The following is a 16,733-nucleotide window of genomic DNA, read 5'->3' on the forward strand; positions in this document are numbered from 1 at the left end:
GTGGGGGGCAAGGAGTTGAGAAAGATCACAACTCCCACAGACCAACCAGTGGGCAAGCTGTTCCTAAGGAGACGTGCGGTGTACAGACCAAAGGGGTAAGGGCAGGAGTGATGGGAGTGTGGAGGACCATCTCGAACCGCTCTGTGTAAACAGGGAGTGAGGCTGGGGTGGAGAATTCTGGAGGAATCGATGCCACAGACAATCTTAAGGAGGATTAATGGAGCTTCACCCAGGAACAGAGATGTGTGTGAATGTGCATGAGGGTGGTGAATGTCTACAAGTGGTGTGTGTGTGTGTGTGTGTGTGTGTGTGTGCGTGCACACGAGTGCTGTAGGTAGGAAACTATTTTAGGCAACTGTGACTGCATAACCACAAACAGAAGACAAGGAAGAACCTGGTGCCTATGAGGCTCCGTCGTTTTCTTTGCCATTGTCAGAGGGGTATAAAAGATGCATCAGGAAAGCCTAGTCAGGAGGGTGCTAGAAACCCTGTTTTGGTGACTGGGTATCTTGTGGATTGTTAATGAGAAGTCACATTACTTGCAAAGCCAGGCCTGGCTGCCCAACAAGGAGGATTACAAATTTACCAAATGTAAAGACCAATGCCCAGTTAAAACTGCATTTCAGACCAATGATATATTATATATCATTTTTTGGTGTACAAGTATTTCTGAAGCACTCTTTGGGACATAGGTATACTTACAAATAGTTGTCATATAGTATGTGAAATTCAAGTTTAAGTAGGCTCCTGGTTTTTCTATCTGCTGAAGGTGGCAAGTCTTCCCCTGAACTTCTGCTCCTTCCCTGCCCGCTTCAGGACAGTCCACTTCCCCTGCCGAGCTTCCCTCTAAGGCAGGCTTCACTGCAGAGGCAGGAGTTGGCATTATTGGAGAGGCAGTTGTCCAGGAAGAGGAATGTTTAGAATACACAGAGCTGCAATTGAAACAGATACAAACTGTTATTTTAAAAATAAGTATTTTGGGGGAGCTGGAGAGATGGCACAGGACTTAAAGGTACTTGCTTGCAAAGCCTGATGGCATAGGTTCGATTTCCCAGTACCCATGTAAAGCCAGATGTACAAAGTGGTGCATGCGTCTGAAGTGTGCTTGCAGAGGCAGCAGGCCTTGGTGTTCCAATGCTCCCCATTTCCCTCTCTCCCACAGATGGATAAATAAAAGTCTTAGCTGGGCGTGGTGGCGCACGCCTTTAATCCCAGCATTTGGGAGGCAGAGGTAGAAGGATCAACCATGAGTTTGAGGCCACCCTGAGACTTCATAGTGAATTCCAGGTCAGCTTGGACTAGAGTGAAACCCTACCTTCAAAAACAAAAACAAAACAAAACAAAAAGAGGTCCTGTCTAAACTAAGATGGAAGGAGAGGACTCAAACCTGGAGAGTGTCCTTTGACCTCCACGCACTGAGCTGGGATCTGAAGTAACCCATTCTATGCCTCACCAGTGATCCGTGACATTCAGGCTGCCAAAGGGAAGGTTCTCCAACTGCAGCCGCAGAGGAGGAGGCAGGGAGCAGCTTTTGATACTGGGGCTCTTTGGTCTTTTTCCACCTGTTATATTTTAGGAGCCCTAAAATCAAGACAACCTCAGGGGCGAGTAGGGATGTAACTCTTGGTTTTCAGCATCTTTTTCTCTTGTATAGGGGAAAAGGAAGAGATAAAAATATGGAAGACCGTGTTTCCACGCTCCAGCTGCTTTAAATGCCCTTCCATGAAAGAGCCAAGAATAATGAGAGTGAAGAGGAGTTATTTTTTTTTTAATTCCTGTCTCTCTTATTTTGCCCTTGCCTTCTTAAGATCTCCCCGTGCCCATGTCAGAAGCAGGCAGTGTCTCACTTAACATCTTTAAGCGCAGGCCGCAGTCCGGCTCCGGAGCCCGCCCACTGGTTCTCTTTCTCACCGAGAAGTCACACATTCTGCTCAGCGCTTTCATGTGCTCCTTTGCATTAGGCGACCTGTCTGTCTGGGTCTTTGTAGTTGAAAAGGTGAACCTTTCTTCATAAACTCCAGTCCTGCAGATTCCTGGGGTGGCGTTACCCCTGGGAACAGGGCCGAGTTCCGTGGTCTAGAAAGGACACAGATCCAGGTGGCGTACACTTGGCTCCTATCTTGTGGTGACTTCTTTTCTTTTGTTGTTTTTGTTCTTGTTTTTTTGAGGCAGGGTCTCGCTCTAGCCCAGGCTGATCTGGACTTCACTCTGTAGTCTCAGGGTGGCCTTGAACTCATGGTGATTCTCCTACCTCTGCCTCCTGAGTGCTGGGATGAAACGTGTGTGCCACCACGCCTGCATGTAGTGACTTTTATCCATCCATCCATCCATCCTAGCTGTGTCCCCTGTACTGTTCTATCCTTCCTTTGGAGATGTTCACTACTGGGGAGGAAAAGTGGTAGCTCTTTGATTTCTGTTCCTGATCATCTCCCCTTGAGCGGCACCGTTAGCTTCTCCTACAAGTCATGAGTACGGCCACCTCCCTTCAAGGTGATGTGAAGACCAAATTCCCAATGCACTTGTGGCTTGGATTCCAGCCCGTGCACCTCCATCGTCAACTGTCACAGACTTGTTCTGGCCTCAAACAACAAAAATTTGTTGTTCCACAGCTTTGGAGGCTTTGAAGTCTGAAATCAAGGTGTCACTCAAGCCACGGTCCCTCTAAAGGCAAGAGGGAGGGGTCCTTGTCTCTTTCAGCTTCTGTAGCCCTGAGGTGGTATATACTTCCCTCTATGTCTGTGTGTGACTTCTCTGACAGTCTCATGGGATCTCTTGGGTCCGTTGTATCCCAGAATGCTCTCATCAACGCCCTTACTTTAATAACATCTGCAAGGACCCTAGTTCCAAACAAGGTCACATTCTGAGGCCCATGTGAACATGAATTGGTGTAAGGGGGGCACCATTCAACCCACTGCCCAGCTCAGAGGGCAGTGCTGGCCTGTCAGGTAATGAAGTTCCCCTTGCCACTGGTGCCATCCATGGCCCTGTGAACCCTAGGGATCTTACATAAAGCTCGCCATCCGCTCTAAAGAATAGGCTATTTATGTAAGGCCTCAGAAAACATCTCATAGGGTCACTTGCCAGGCAATTCCTGCCAGGATATCTGTGCCAGATTTAGGGAGCCAGGGGCTAGGGTGATAATCAGCCTGGCTCCTCAGGCATCTTGTCTAGCAGAGGAGAGTGATGGGTAAATAAGTAATCACAATACATGTATTTATGGGGCTGATGAGAGCCCCGGGCTGCATCCAGCACAATGCTTAGACACTGTTGACTTAGTGCTCTGAGAGCCAGCTCGGCCCTGGCCCCAACTGCTGCCCATGGGCCTCACCCCGTTGGCCCCGTAGACAGCTGGAGCTGGTGGGTTGATCACGGGTTAATCTCGCTCATCGCCCCCCCACCCATCCGTGTCTGCGCTCTTCTTCTGCCCTTTATCTTTCTTGGAAACACCTCAGCTGGCTTACTGCTAGTTAATTTTTTTCCCCCTTGGTGATGGATTTCTACACTCCTTTTCAAAAGACAAAACAAATTATTTGTTTAATCTCCCCATGAATGAGTGGGCCAGGAGTGGCGTGGGAAGGGAAACCTGTTTACTGTCCTGTGTGTAGACCGTCCTGGGTATTTCCAAAGAGATTCCTGACTGACTCACCTTATTTTACCATTCTAATAAAAGTAGCTAACTTTCTGTGTTTTTTTTTCCTCCCCTTTGGCATCTCTCATCTCAACAATATTACTATCCTCACTCTCTTGTGATTAACTGTGGCCAACGTATGGGTTCCCATGGCTTCATTTTGGACTTTTGTTTCAGTTGTACATGTGCTTATGGTGTGCATGTGTGCATGTGTGTGTGTGTGTGTGTGTGTGTGTGTGTGTGCGTGCTGGGAAGAGGTTGACAGTGGGTGTTTTCCTTGATCACTGTGTATCTTATTCATTTATTTTAAAATATTTTATTATTTATTTATTTGAGAGAGAGAGAGAGAGAGAGAGTGAGTGAGGAGAGAGAGAGAGAATGGGTGCTCCAGAACCTCTAGCCACTGCAAGCAACCTCCAGACAAATGCCCCACCTCGTATATCTGGCATTACTTGGGTACTTGGGGAATTGAACCTGGGTCCTTAGGCTTTGAAGGCAAGCACCTTAATTGCTGAGCCATCGCTCCATCCCTTCCTCTTATCTATTGAGACAGGGTTTCTTACTTGAACCCAGAGCTTACCAATGCGGCTAGGCTAGCTAGGCAGTATGTCTTGGGGATTCCTTGTCTCTGTCTCCTATGTCCTGGGGTATAGGTGGATCGCTGAACATTTACATGGGCCTGTGGGACCCATACGTAGGTTCTTATGTTTGAGCAGCAAATGATTTACTAACTGAGCCAATTCTCTAGCACATTTTAAATATTTTTACTTATTTACTTATTTGACAGAGAAAGAGGGGGAGAGAGAGAGAGAATGGGTGCACCAGGGCCTCCAGCCACTGCAGATGGACTCCAGAAGCATGCGACCCCTTGTGCATCTGGCTAACGTGGGTCCTGGGGAATCAAACCTGGGTCCTTTGGCTTTGCAGGCAAATGTCTTAATTGCTAAGCCATCCCTCCAGCCCTTGAGCCCCATTTTATAGATTTTAAGAGCTGAACACATGGAGTGGAGGTGGCATGCAAAATGAATGCGTGTTGAGTGTCTGAGTGAATGTGGTGATGGTTGAGTGGGTGCAGACTTAGAAGCTTGGGCTTCTTGGGCAAGGCTGGCGTTAGCTAGTCACCTAACAGATTCCTGATGTAGTGGTTCTCAAAATCTGCAAGTGTCTTGGGATCACATGGTAGAATAGGCTTGTTAGAAATAAGAGGGGGAGAGGGATTAGGAAGGTGGGGGAAGGGAGGGGTTACCATGGTTTGCTGTCTGCAAGTACAGAAGTCGTCAATCAAAAACAAGAAAGAAAGAAGAATACTCAGGTCTGGTGATTCTGGGTCCTGGAATGAGGCACCCAGAAATGGTACTTCTTGGGTGGTCCCAGGTGCCTGGCATACAGCGTGGCTTCTTGGCATCATCCCAGACCAACTGAGTCAATCCATGAAATCAAGATCTCTGAGGTGATGCCATCACCATCTTGGGATTTTAAAACATGTTTTACTTATTTATGAGAGAGGGAGAGGGAGAGAATGGGCATGTCAAGGCCTTTAGCCACTGCAAACAAACTCCAGACACATGAGCCACCCTGAGCATCTGGCTTACGTGGGTACTGGAGAATCTAACCTGGGTCCTTAGGTTTCACAGGCAAGCACCTTAAGTGCTGAGCCATCTCTCCAGCCCCCAGGTTAGATTCTAATGTTTCCCAGGTGAATGTGACACGTAGCCGAGGCTGGGACCCCCTGCCCACACTTTCCCTGGAGCTGGAGAGCTGCTTAGGTTCTCATGGAAGACCTCTCCTTGTACTCAATCCAGCAGGTCTTCAGTGAGCGGCAATGACTGGCATTTCTAATGTGCCATCTGATAAAACCATCCTTTGGGAACCATGACCCTCAAGCCAAGACACGGCCCCACCAACCTTCCACTGTCAATTTCTTCAGGTAGGTACAGTTCCCCCCTCCCCAACCCCTCTCTTCACCCCAGCCTCTGAAACATGGACGTGCGACATTTGTTCTTAGTTTCCTGGGCCCGGGTGTTTCCGCTGAGCCTCCTACTGCTGCTAGCATCGGAATGAAAGAGGATGTGTACATGGAATCCCTCAAGGCAGACAAACATGCTTTCATTGAGCAGCTCACTTTTGGCTTTCTTTTCTTTCATTATCACCCTGGGTATGGGTATAGTGAGTTTTCATAAAGCCAAATTTCTCCTCCCACAGATGGCTAGGTGAGGCTGGCACGGTCCCCAGACTCACGGCAGCCATCTCTCAGCGTAGCTCTGGGAGGCGTGGAGGTGGAGGCGTGTGCCTCAAAGCAGAGCTTTGTCTGCAGCAGCCGGGGTGGGGGGTGGGGTGGGACTTATGGGGACCAGGGGGAGGTGGCAGCAGAAGAGGTAGCTTTAGGCTCCATAGACTTGGGGCTCTGGGGGAGTCAGTGCAGAAGCCCAGCATCAGCTGTTTTCTTCCAGTTTTAAGCGGTCATAGTGATGGTATGTCAGTTTGAGTGCCATGGGGAGAAGTCCCCCCACCCCATCTGTTTCAGCCCAGGGCTAAGCGGTTATGCATAGCAGACAATTTACCCTCTGATCACTGGCCCAAGAGCCACTTGGCTTAAAGGACACAATCTTGTAGTAATCCTAGAGGTTTCTAGCATACAACCCACTTTGAGCCTGTGGCACAAAAGCAGAGAATGTCAGAGGTTGCTCTCCCAAGGGAACAGATAGCCTCTTTGTTAGGTCTTGGCTTATCCGTGAGTACTTTATGATATGAGGCAACATGCTCACTGGGTCAGCCTATTTTCCTTGGGTCAGGTGAACAGGAGTCTTGAGCTCTCTTGTTATCTGTTTGGAAGCCTGGCCCTGATGGAGAGCAGCCATAGAGGAGGGGCCTTCCCCAAGGATAGCAGAAAGGACACTAGAGATGCTGCAGGACCCCAGCCACAAGACATTTAATCATGGCTTCTTTTATTTTGGGGTCTCAGTATCTCTTGCAGCTGAATGGTGACCTTCAGAATATACATTCTTCTCAGCAGCCCATGGACCTTCCTCTGACCACAGTTTAGGACACAGACCAAGTCTTAACAAATGTAAAACAAAATAAGATGATGTATTCCATCCGATCACTGTGGAATGAAACTAGAAATCAACAGCAAGAGAACTGGAATCAAATGAAAATTAAAATTGTAGCAATAAGTGCGATATTAAACATAAGACAAATCTCAACTTAATCACTGAATGATGCACCTCAAAGTCTTAGAAACATGAGAATAAGCCAAACCCAGAGGCAATCAATGGAAAGAAATAATAAGCATTGGGGCAAAATCTAATGAAGTAGAAATGAAACAAGCAATAGTCAAAGAATCGATAAAACAAAGAGTTGATTTTTCAAAAAGTTAAACAAGATTAACAATCACTTAGCCAAAGTAACCGAGAGAGATCTAAAAATAAAATTAGGAATGAAAAGAGAGACATTATAGACACTGCTGAAACTCAGCAGATCACTATGGCATACTTTGAAAACCTATATTCTATTATGTGCAGAAATCTAGATGAAACAGATAAGTTTCTAGACACATAAGCCCTACCAAAATTAAATCAAGAGAATATAAAGTGATGTACACAGATATATAACAAACAATGAGATTGAAGCAATAATAAAAATCTCTCCGTGAACAAAATTCTAGGCTCTGGGCTAGAGAGATGGCTTAGTGGTTAAGCGCTTGCCTATGAAGCCTAAGGACCTCGGTTTGAGGCTCGATTGCCCAGGACCCACGTTAGCCAGATGCACAAGGGGCACATGTATCTGGAGTTCGTTTGCAGTGGCTGGAGGCCCTGGAGCACCCATTCTCTCTCTCCCTCTCCCTCTCTCTGTCAGCCTGTCATTCTCTCTGTGTCTGTCATTCTCAAATAACTAACTAACTAACTAACTAAATAAATAAATAAAATCCAGGCCCTGATGGAGTCACTCCTAGATTTTAGCTGGCCTTTAAAGAGCAAACAGTACTGCTCTTCAAACTATTCCACAAAGCAGAGAGGGCAAGCATTCTCATTTTAAGGCACTAAAATGCACTAAAATGTGACAAGATGCCCTACACAACAGGAGAAAAACCATCAGAAAGAGGAATACTATCTGGAAGATATAAGGCACTCAACAAATAAACACCACAAAACCAAGCCCAATCAATAAATGAACAGATAGGAGAAGTAGAAATTGCCAATAGGCATATGAAAAATGTACACCATCTTTAGACATTAGGGCAATGACAATTAAAACTATGTTGAGAGTCCAACTATCTCTCAGTCAGACTACAACTAAGAAGATAGCCATAGGGCTGGAGAGATGGCTTAGCGGTTAAGCACTTGCCTGTGAAGCCTAAGGACCCCGGTTCGAGGCTCAACTCCCCAGGACCCATGTTAGCCAGATGCACAAGGGGGCGCACGCATCTGGAGTTCGTCTGCAGTGGCTGGAGGCCCTGGCGCGCCCATTCTCGCTCTCTCTCTACCTGCCTCTTTCTCTGTCTGTCGCTCTCAAATAAATAAACAAATAAACATAATTAAAAAAATAAAAAAAAACCCTTTAAAAAAAAAAAAAAAAGAAGATAGCCATAAATGCTGGAAGGTTGGATGTGCCTGGGAAGGGAACCCTCATACACTGCTTATAGGAATGTAAATTAGTCTTGCCATTATGGAAACCAGCATGGAGTTTCCTCAAACAACTACAATATCGAACTATGACATAATCCGACAGTATCCCTCCTGGATCTATCCATGAGGGCTGCTAAATCAGTATGCCACAGTAACCAAGTTGTGGAATCTGCCTACATGTCTGCCAAAAGGTGAATGGATAAAGAGAATGTGACGTTTGTGCACGATGGAGTTTTAGTCAGCCAGAAAGAGTGAAACAATGTCTTTGCTTGGGAAATGTATGCCCTGGGAGCTCACAATAATGAGTGAAATAAGCCAGCCTCAGAAAGAAAGTATCTCATTTGCTCTCACTTGCGGATCCCAGGGTTTATATAATTCATAAAACCATTCATATATATGACATGACGGTAGGAGGGAAGCAGGGCGAAGGAAGGAAACCTCTGGAAGGAAGGTGCTCTCTGCACATCCTCCTCTTTCCTTCTCTGAATCTAATAAAGGCTCTCTACACCTTAACATTTTTTTTTCTAAAATACAAATCAAAATGGATGAGGATTTCATGTTTTGAGATTTGTTTTGGTGGTTCCTGCCTGGATTTCTAACACTTGAGAGGCCGAGGCAGGACAGTTGTAAATTTGAGGCTAGCCTGGGCTAAAGAGCAAAATATATCCACGAATCCACTAACATAATAATAAATGATAATAATAATAATAATAATAATAATAATAATAATAATAATAATAGCAATGTCCAACGAATATGAACTTCAATTGGATTCTCTTATTTTCTCTTTTCTGAACAATTTTATAACTGCCTGAGTGATAATTAATGTCAAAGTTACCCAAATTATCACACATACTTTGAGAAGTTTGTAAGTACACCCTTGAAACCACCACCACAATTTACCCATCCATTCTTGACATTTCTCTGTACCCCTTTCTAACTCCCTGCTCAATCTCTCTTTGCCATCACATCCCACGGATACCCATTATTCTGCTTTCATTGCCACTGGGTAAGGTTTCATTTGCATGGAGTAATATGGCACATTCTCTCTCTCTCTCTCTCTCTCTCTCTCTCTCTCTTTTTGACTGCTGCCTCTTTTCATGCTGTACGGTTATTCCGAGACTCATCCATGTTACTGGGTGTCCATGTGATGGTCAAACCCTGGTTGTCAGCTTGACAGGATTTAGAGTCACCATGGAAACAAATCTCTGGGCATGCCTGTGAGGAATTCTGTAGATGAACTTGGTGGAGGGGGGGAGACCCCCCACCCTAACCGTGGGTGGCGCCATCCCAGGGGCTAAGGGTCTGGACTGTGAAGAAGTGGCAAAGGGCTGAGCAGCAGCGTCCACCACCCTCTGCATCCTCACGGGGCTGAGTGCGAACTCTAGCTTTGAGCTCCTGCACCACGCCTTACCTGACGTGATGGGCAGTAAGCTGGAGCTGTGAGCCGACATGAGCTTGTCTTCCTTAAGTTGCTTCTGGTCAGGTATTTGGTCACAGTGATGAGAAAGTAGCCAATAGAAGCAGTAATTCCTTTCTTTTTATTGTGGAGCCATCTCGCATGTTATGGATAACCATGGTTTATTTATTTGTCTGTGCAAGGACGTTAGGCCACTCCCAATTTAAGGCTTTTCATAAATATTCATAAGCAAGTCTTGGTATAGACAAATACTTCCTTTTCTTCTGGATAAATATCTGGAGGTGGAATTGTTTTGCATATTGTAGGCATGTGTTTAGCTTCTTATGAAATGGCCACACTGTTTTCTAAAGTAATTGCACCGACTCACATTTCCATTAGCAGCATGAGAGTTCCAGTTTTCCTGTATCCTTGCCAACACTTGGTATGGTCAACCTTTTTAATTTAGCCATATACCGGGTAATTGTATCTTGTGGGATTTACTATTATGTAATAAGTAGTGATATTGTGCATCTTTTGTGTGAATTTCATGTCTATCACCTTTGACCAAGTATCTTTAAATCTTTTGGCCATTTAAATAAATTAGGGTTTCTTTTCAAATACATACATATGCAAATATGTATTACATTTATCTATCTATCTATCTATCTATCTATCTATCTATCTATCTATCTAACTACTGAATGTATATCCTTATCACATATGTACTTATCTTTCATTTTATGAGGAGTTGGCATTTTTGCATGTGTATGTAACACTTGTGGCATGCTGTGTTTAATGTGCATTTAGTATATGTACCTGTATATAGATGCACATGCCCTTGCATACAGGCATGGAGGCCATAAGAGGATATTACCTCCCCTATTGCTCTTAAATTTTATTTCCTTGAGATGCGTTCTCTCACTGAATCTGGAACTCCTGTTTTCAGTCAGACTGGCTAACCAGGGAGCCCCAGTGATTCTCCGGTCTCTGACTCCCACAGGACTGGTCTTACAGGCGTGTGTGCCCACGTCCAGCTTCATGTGTGGGTTTTGGGGATCAAATTCATGCCAGCTCAGGCCCTTATGCTTGTGCCATAAGCAGTCTTACCCACTGAGCCATCTCCGTGGTCCCCCCAATTTTTTTTTTTTTTTTTTTGGTTTTTCGGTTTTTCGAGGTAGGGTCTCACTCTAGCTCAGGCTGACCTGGAAATCACTCTGTAGTCTCAGGGCGGCCTTGAACTCACGGCGATCCTCCTACCTCTGCCTCCCGAGTGCTGGGATTAAAGGCGTGCGCCACCATGCCCGGCCCAAATTTTATTTATTTATAAATTTATTATTTATTTGCAAGGAGAGGGAGAGTGAGAGAATGAGAGAGAATGAGAATAGGTGCATCAGGGCATCTTGCCACTACAAACAAGGTCCAGATGCTAGTGCACTGGTGCATCTGGCTCTACATGGGCACTTGAAAGTCAAACCTGGGCTGTCAGGCTTTACGGAAAACGTGCCTTTAACCACTGAATCATCTCTCCAGCCCTCTGCAATCGATATGTTTTAAAATATCTTATTAATTAATGTTATTTATTAATTATTTCCAATTTATTATTTTATTAATTATTAACCAATTAGTTGGTAATTTTCAAGGAGGGAGAGAGAGAATGACTGTGGTTGAGTAGGTGTGCCAGGACCTCCTGCTGCGTGTACCACATGTGCATCTGGCTCTGCATGAGCACTGGGAAATGTAACCCAGACCATCAGGCTTTGCAAGCAAGTGCCTTCATCAGTGCCATCTCTCCAGCCACTAAATTTTATTTTTGATGTTGTCACTATTTTCTATCTCAACCATTCTGATAGATGCGTAGTGATGCCTTACTCTGGTTTAACTTGTCAGTGACTTATTCTGGTTGTCTGTTTCATCTTGGTTGAGTTCTTACATTGTTAGAGTATGTTTGTTAAAACTAATGAGCCATATTAAAAGGATTTTAAACTTCATTTGTATTCCCTTAACTTTATATATTGGTTTTTAAATATTTTATTTATTTATTTGAGAGAGAGAGAGAGAGAAAGAGAGAGAGAATGGGAATGCTAGGGCCTTCACCCACTGCAAATGAACTCCAGATACATGAGCCACTTTGTACATCTGATTTATGTGGGTTCTGAAAAATTGATCCTGAGGCTTCACAGGCAAGCACCTTAACCACTAAACCATCTCTCCAGCCTAACTTTTTTTTTTTTGAAGTTAACCTGGAAATCACTCTGTACCAGGCTGGCCTTGAACTAACAGCCCCCCTCCTACCTTTGCCTCCTGAGTGCTAGGATGAAAGGCATGCACCATCATGCCCGGCTCCTTAACTTTATTTTTGTTACCCTCAATATCCTTTTGGCATTCTAGAATCCCATGCAGGTACCACTGTGGCATCCTATGTTCCTTAGCTCCTAGTGGCTGTGACAGCTCCACTGCCCCTTCTACACTCTGGTGTTTAGAAGAAAGTTCCTCAGTGTAGACAGAGAGTCGTGTTTCATCTATTTGATGGTGCAGTGTGGTAGTTTGAATAGATGGCTCCCAATATAGTCAGTGTTTTATTAGTTTGTAGTTTGCATCTGCAGCTGCCTGGCTGGAGGAGGTATCACTGGGTGAACCTTAAGATGTGCTGGTGGGTTTGAAATTCCAATCTAAAGATATGCAAAGTGCCTAGTTCCTCCTGGAGTTCCTGAAGTGTGCAATGTGGTGTGACTTTGGGCTTGTGGCCTTTCTCTATGCTTGGTCCTGTGAAAGCAGGCCAGCTTCTTCTGCCATTATGGAACTTCCCCTGGATTTGTAAGCTTTTTTTAAAAAAAAATTTATTAACATTTTCCATGATTATAAAATATATCCCATGGTAATTCCCTCTGTAAGCTTTTATAAACATATCTTTCTCCATAACTATGCCTGATTTGAAAGTTCATCTCAGTGATCCTGAAGCTATCTGCCACATGTAGCCCCTACATACTTTATTTGGAATTTTCTCATATGGGAAATTTGCTTATTTATTTGACTATCCATTTATACCAGGATGGCTTCAAGATATTTAGATTATGCTTGAAATTAAAACCTGATCTATAGTATTTTGTTGCTAGCTTCATTTTTGAAAGATATTTTTCCCTGACATAGAGGGCTGGAGAGATGGCTCAGGGGCAAAGGTACTTTCTTATAAAGCCTGATGGCCAGGGTTTGATTCTTCAGTACCAACATAAAGCCAGATGCACAAAATGGCACATGTGCCTGGAGTTTGTTTGCAGTGACAGGAGGCCCTGGCATGCCTATTCTCTCTCTTTCTCTGTGTATCTGCCTTTTTCGCTCTATCTCAAATATGTAAATGAAAATAGTTTTTTAGAAAAGAAATCTATATTGACAGGTATTTTCTTAGTATTTTAAAGACTGCTTCACTGTCCTGTCTGTATTATTTCTAGTTACAAATCCACTGACTTCCTTTTGTTTTTGAGGTAGGATCTCACTCTAGCCCAGGCTGACCTTGAATACATTATGTAGTCTCAGGCTAGCCTCAAACTCACAGCAATCTTCTGACCTCTACCTCCCACGTACTGGAATTAAAGGTGTGAGCCATCACACCTGGTTCAAATCCTCTGACTTTCTTAGTTTTTAATTCCTCTGCACAAAGCAGATCTTTTCTCTCTCTCTCTCTCTCTGCTTTTAGGATTTATCCCTTCATCACTTACCAATTTTACTAGGATGTGTCTTACGGTCTTACTGTAGCTTTTTTCATGTTTCATCTACTTGGTATTTGTTGAATGTCTTGGATTATTGGTTTATAATTTTTGTTAAATCAATAAACTTCAGTTGTTACTTTCTCAATTATTTTTCTGGGTGATTTGAACTGAATACTGATGTACTACTTATTTATTTAATTTTTTTACAGTGTTTCATTTTGCATACATTCTGCCTTCAAGTTTACTCATTGTTCATTTGCTTTGTCTAATTTCTAGTGTCCCATCGAGCAGATTTGACCTACAGAGAGTCATGCATTCAATTTGGAATTCAAAAATATCTTGCATGACTCTCTTTAATGGTATGTTCACAAAGCTCTAACTGATTTAACGTCCGAGTCTGCTAATTTTAGCATTTGAGTCAGTTTGGGGTTGGTTTTTATTGATTGATTATTCTTTTGTTTTTTGATCTTTGCATGCCTGGCAATCTCTGGCTGGAAGCCACACACTGTGACTTGAGCGTGGTAGGTGTGGGTGTTTCTGTGTTACTATGAACCTCTCTAGCTTTGTTCCAGGGCTCAGTTAAGTTACTGGGAAACCGTGTCCTTCTTTGAGTCTTATGTGCATGGTTTGTTAGGCTGGGCCAAACTGGGGCCCTTTCTAGGGCTAATTATTCCCCACCACTGAAGCAAGACCTTCTCGAGGACTCTACACAATGCCTCATGAATTTTGAGGGTTTTTATTTTTATTTATTTATTTTCCAGGCTGGCTGATGGGAACTAGAACCCTTGCCGGCCCTGGGTGAACACTGGCATCTTTGCCTGAATCCTTCTGTGAGCTTTCCCTGGCCTCGCTTAGTGCTCTGCCCATCTCCATGAGTGCTCTGCTGACCCTGCAGACTCTGGAGAACTCTTTGTTACCCCTCCTCAGCCATCTCTCTGTGACAGTCACCCGTCTCTGGGGTTCAGTTCTGTGAACTCTAGCTGCCCTAGTTTTGCCTAGACCCTTATTACGCTCTGTATCTTCAGCGTAGGGAGTCTGTGAAGCAAGCACTGCCTCAGTTTCCCATCTTTGTCGCCACATCCTGCAAATTCTCTGCAGGCAGCTGTAGAGATCATCTTGGTTTGATTTCTACCTTGCGGGGACCAGGGTTATTCATCCCCTGATGCCTTGTATTATGATAATGGTTATTTCAAATGTTTTGCCTATTCCAGATGAGAGGGTACATCTATTCTAGTGTTGTTAAAAAAAAAAAAAAGCTGTAGATGGGGCTGGAGACATAGCTTAGTGGTTAAGGTGCTTGCCTGCGAAACCAATGGGCCAGGTTCGATTCCCCAGGACCCACATAAGCCAGATGCACAAGGTGATGCATGCCTGGAGTTCGTTTACAACTGCTGAAGGTCCTAGTGTGCCCATTCTTTGTGTCTATCTGCTTTTCTCTCTCTCTCTTTCCAATAAATAAAATAATTAAACAAATTAAAAAATAAAACATAAAAAAAGGCTGAACAGCTCTAAGTAATGTACACAGTCAGCTCCTAACTCTAGGAATCATGACTCACTGGAGGCTATAGTTATGTCTGGCAAGAAATTCCTGCACTCTGGAGGCTGAGGCAGGAGGCTTGCTTCCATTCTGAGACAACTTGGACTACTAGTGAGTTCCAGGCCTACAGACTTAAGACCCTGCCTTAAAAACATGCTAAATGCCATCCTAGCATTGGCAACCCTCATGCCTCGACCAGCCCTTCCCCTGGGAACCCTTGCCTGTCACCTGGTAATAAGATATCCTTCAGTACATATTTCCCTTGCACACTTGCTATTTTTCATGCTTTATATAATTGCATTTTGGAACAAGTCACTAGCGAAGGTATTCTTATCAGCATATCACAGAAGAGGAAATTGAGATTCAGGAGAAGAACACAAATCTAGCCTTTTAGTCACCTCAGGCCATTTCCCGGCCCTGCTGAAGTATTGTCACCGAGTTCAAAGTATGACTCTGGGCAAGGCACGCATGCGTGGGCGCTTGAACAAAGCAGCCGGTTACTTTCAGGTTCATTTGCCCACAGTATGATTTACTAACTGTGCCCTTGTGCAGTTATGTGAGCTTTGAGAGGCTTCTTTGTGATGATATTTTTGTTGCTCTTTTAGTCCTTTTAAAGAAAAAAAATGGAAAAAATCAAGTCATAAGTATAAAAGTTCACATGAGTAAAAAGTAAAGAACGTCTATGTGCCTGTCGGCGGCTTAAGAAGGAGGCACATTAGGTTCCTCTCAGCCCTGTGACAGGCCTAAGCACAACTCCCCTTTGCCATCCACCTCTCTCTCACAGAGGGCACATCTCAGCATCTATGTTTTTGTTTCTCTCCAAAGTTAATTCCCTGCTGGCATCATAAGCGGGACCACAGATGCATTGGTGTGAGCATAACACCTTTCCCAAACTCACGGGGAAGAAAAATTCCCCCACGAGTGGTTAGTAGGTGTACGACGTCCTAGAGGCGATGGTGGAGAGTGTTTGGAGTAAAAGAAAGCCTTTGATTTCACACGTACACCAAGGCTCCCATACAGCCAGCATACAGATGAGTTCAGAATTGAAAGCATGAACCAGTTCAGTTTCTGAGTTAGTAGCAGTATTTCATTTTTGTATTTCATTATTTGGAATCAAGAGATAATATTATGAAGGAGATTTGTGGAGTTTCCTGACACTAAAACTCCTTGGGGCTGGGGAGATGGATCAATGGTTAAGGCGCTTATTGGGGAAGTGTAAAAACCTGAGTTCAGATTCCCAGAACCCACGTAAAAATACATGGCTTGGTGGCATTTACCCTGTAGCCCTAGTGCTTGGGATTTGGGAGACAGAGATAGGGTATTGCTGAGGCACACTGGCTAGCTAGCCTACCCAAACCTGTGAGTTCCAGGTTTAGCAAGAGACCCTGTCCCAAAGAATAAAGAGAAGAATGACTGAGGAAGACACCTGGTGTTGACCTTTGCCCTCTGCATGCATGCGTACACATGCGCATCTGCACACACATACACACATACTTATGGACACTCATGCATGCACACTACTCATACACCTATGTGCGCATGTGCCTCAGACTCAATGATTCTGAGACCTTTGGGTTAGGCCTTTGGGTGCCTATGAATCTGGCTTGTGGATGAGCACGGATTTCGTGAATAGTTTCATGGCTTTTATTTTTTATTTTATTTTTTTTGTTTGTTTGTTTTCGAGATAGGGTCTCACTCTGGTCCAGGCTGACCTGGAATTCACTCTGTCATCTCAGGGTGGCCTCGAACTCACGGCAATCCTCCTACCTCTGCCTCCCGAGTGCTGGGATTAAAGGCATGCGCCACCACGCCCGGCAGTTTCATGGCTTTTAAGCTGAGG

The sequence above is a fragment of the Jaculus jaculus genome, chromosome 1 (assembly GCF_020740685.1).
Source record: "Jaculus jaculus isolate mJacJac1 chromosome 1, mJacJac1.mat.Y.cur, whole genome shotgun sequence".
Lineage (NCBI taxonomy): Eukaryota > Metazoa > Chordata > Mammalia > Rodentia > Dipodidae > Jaculus > Jaculus jaculus.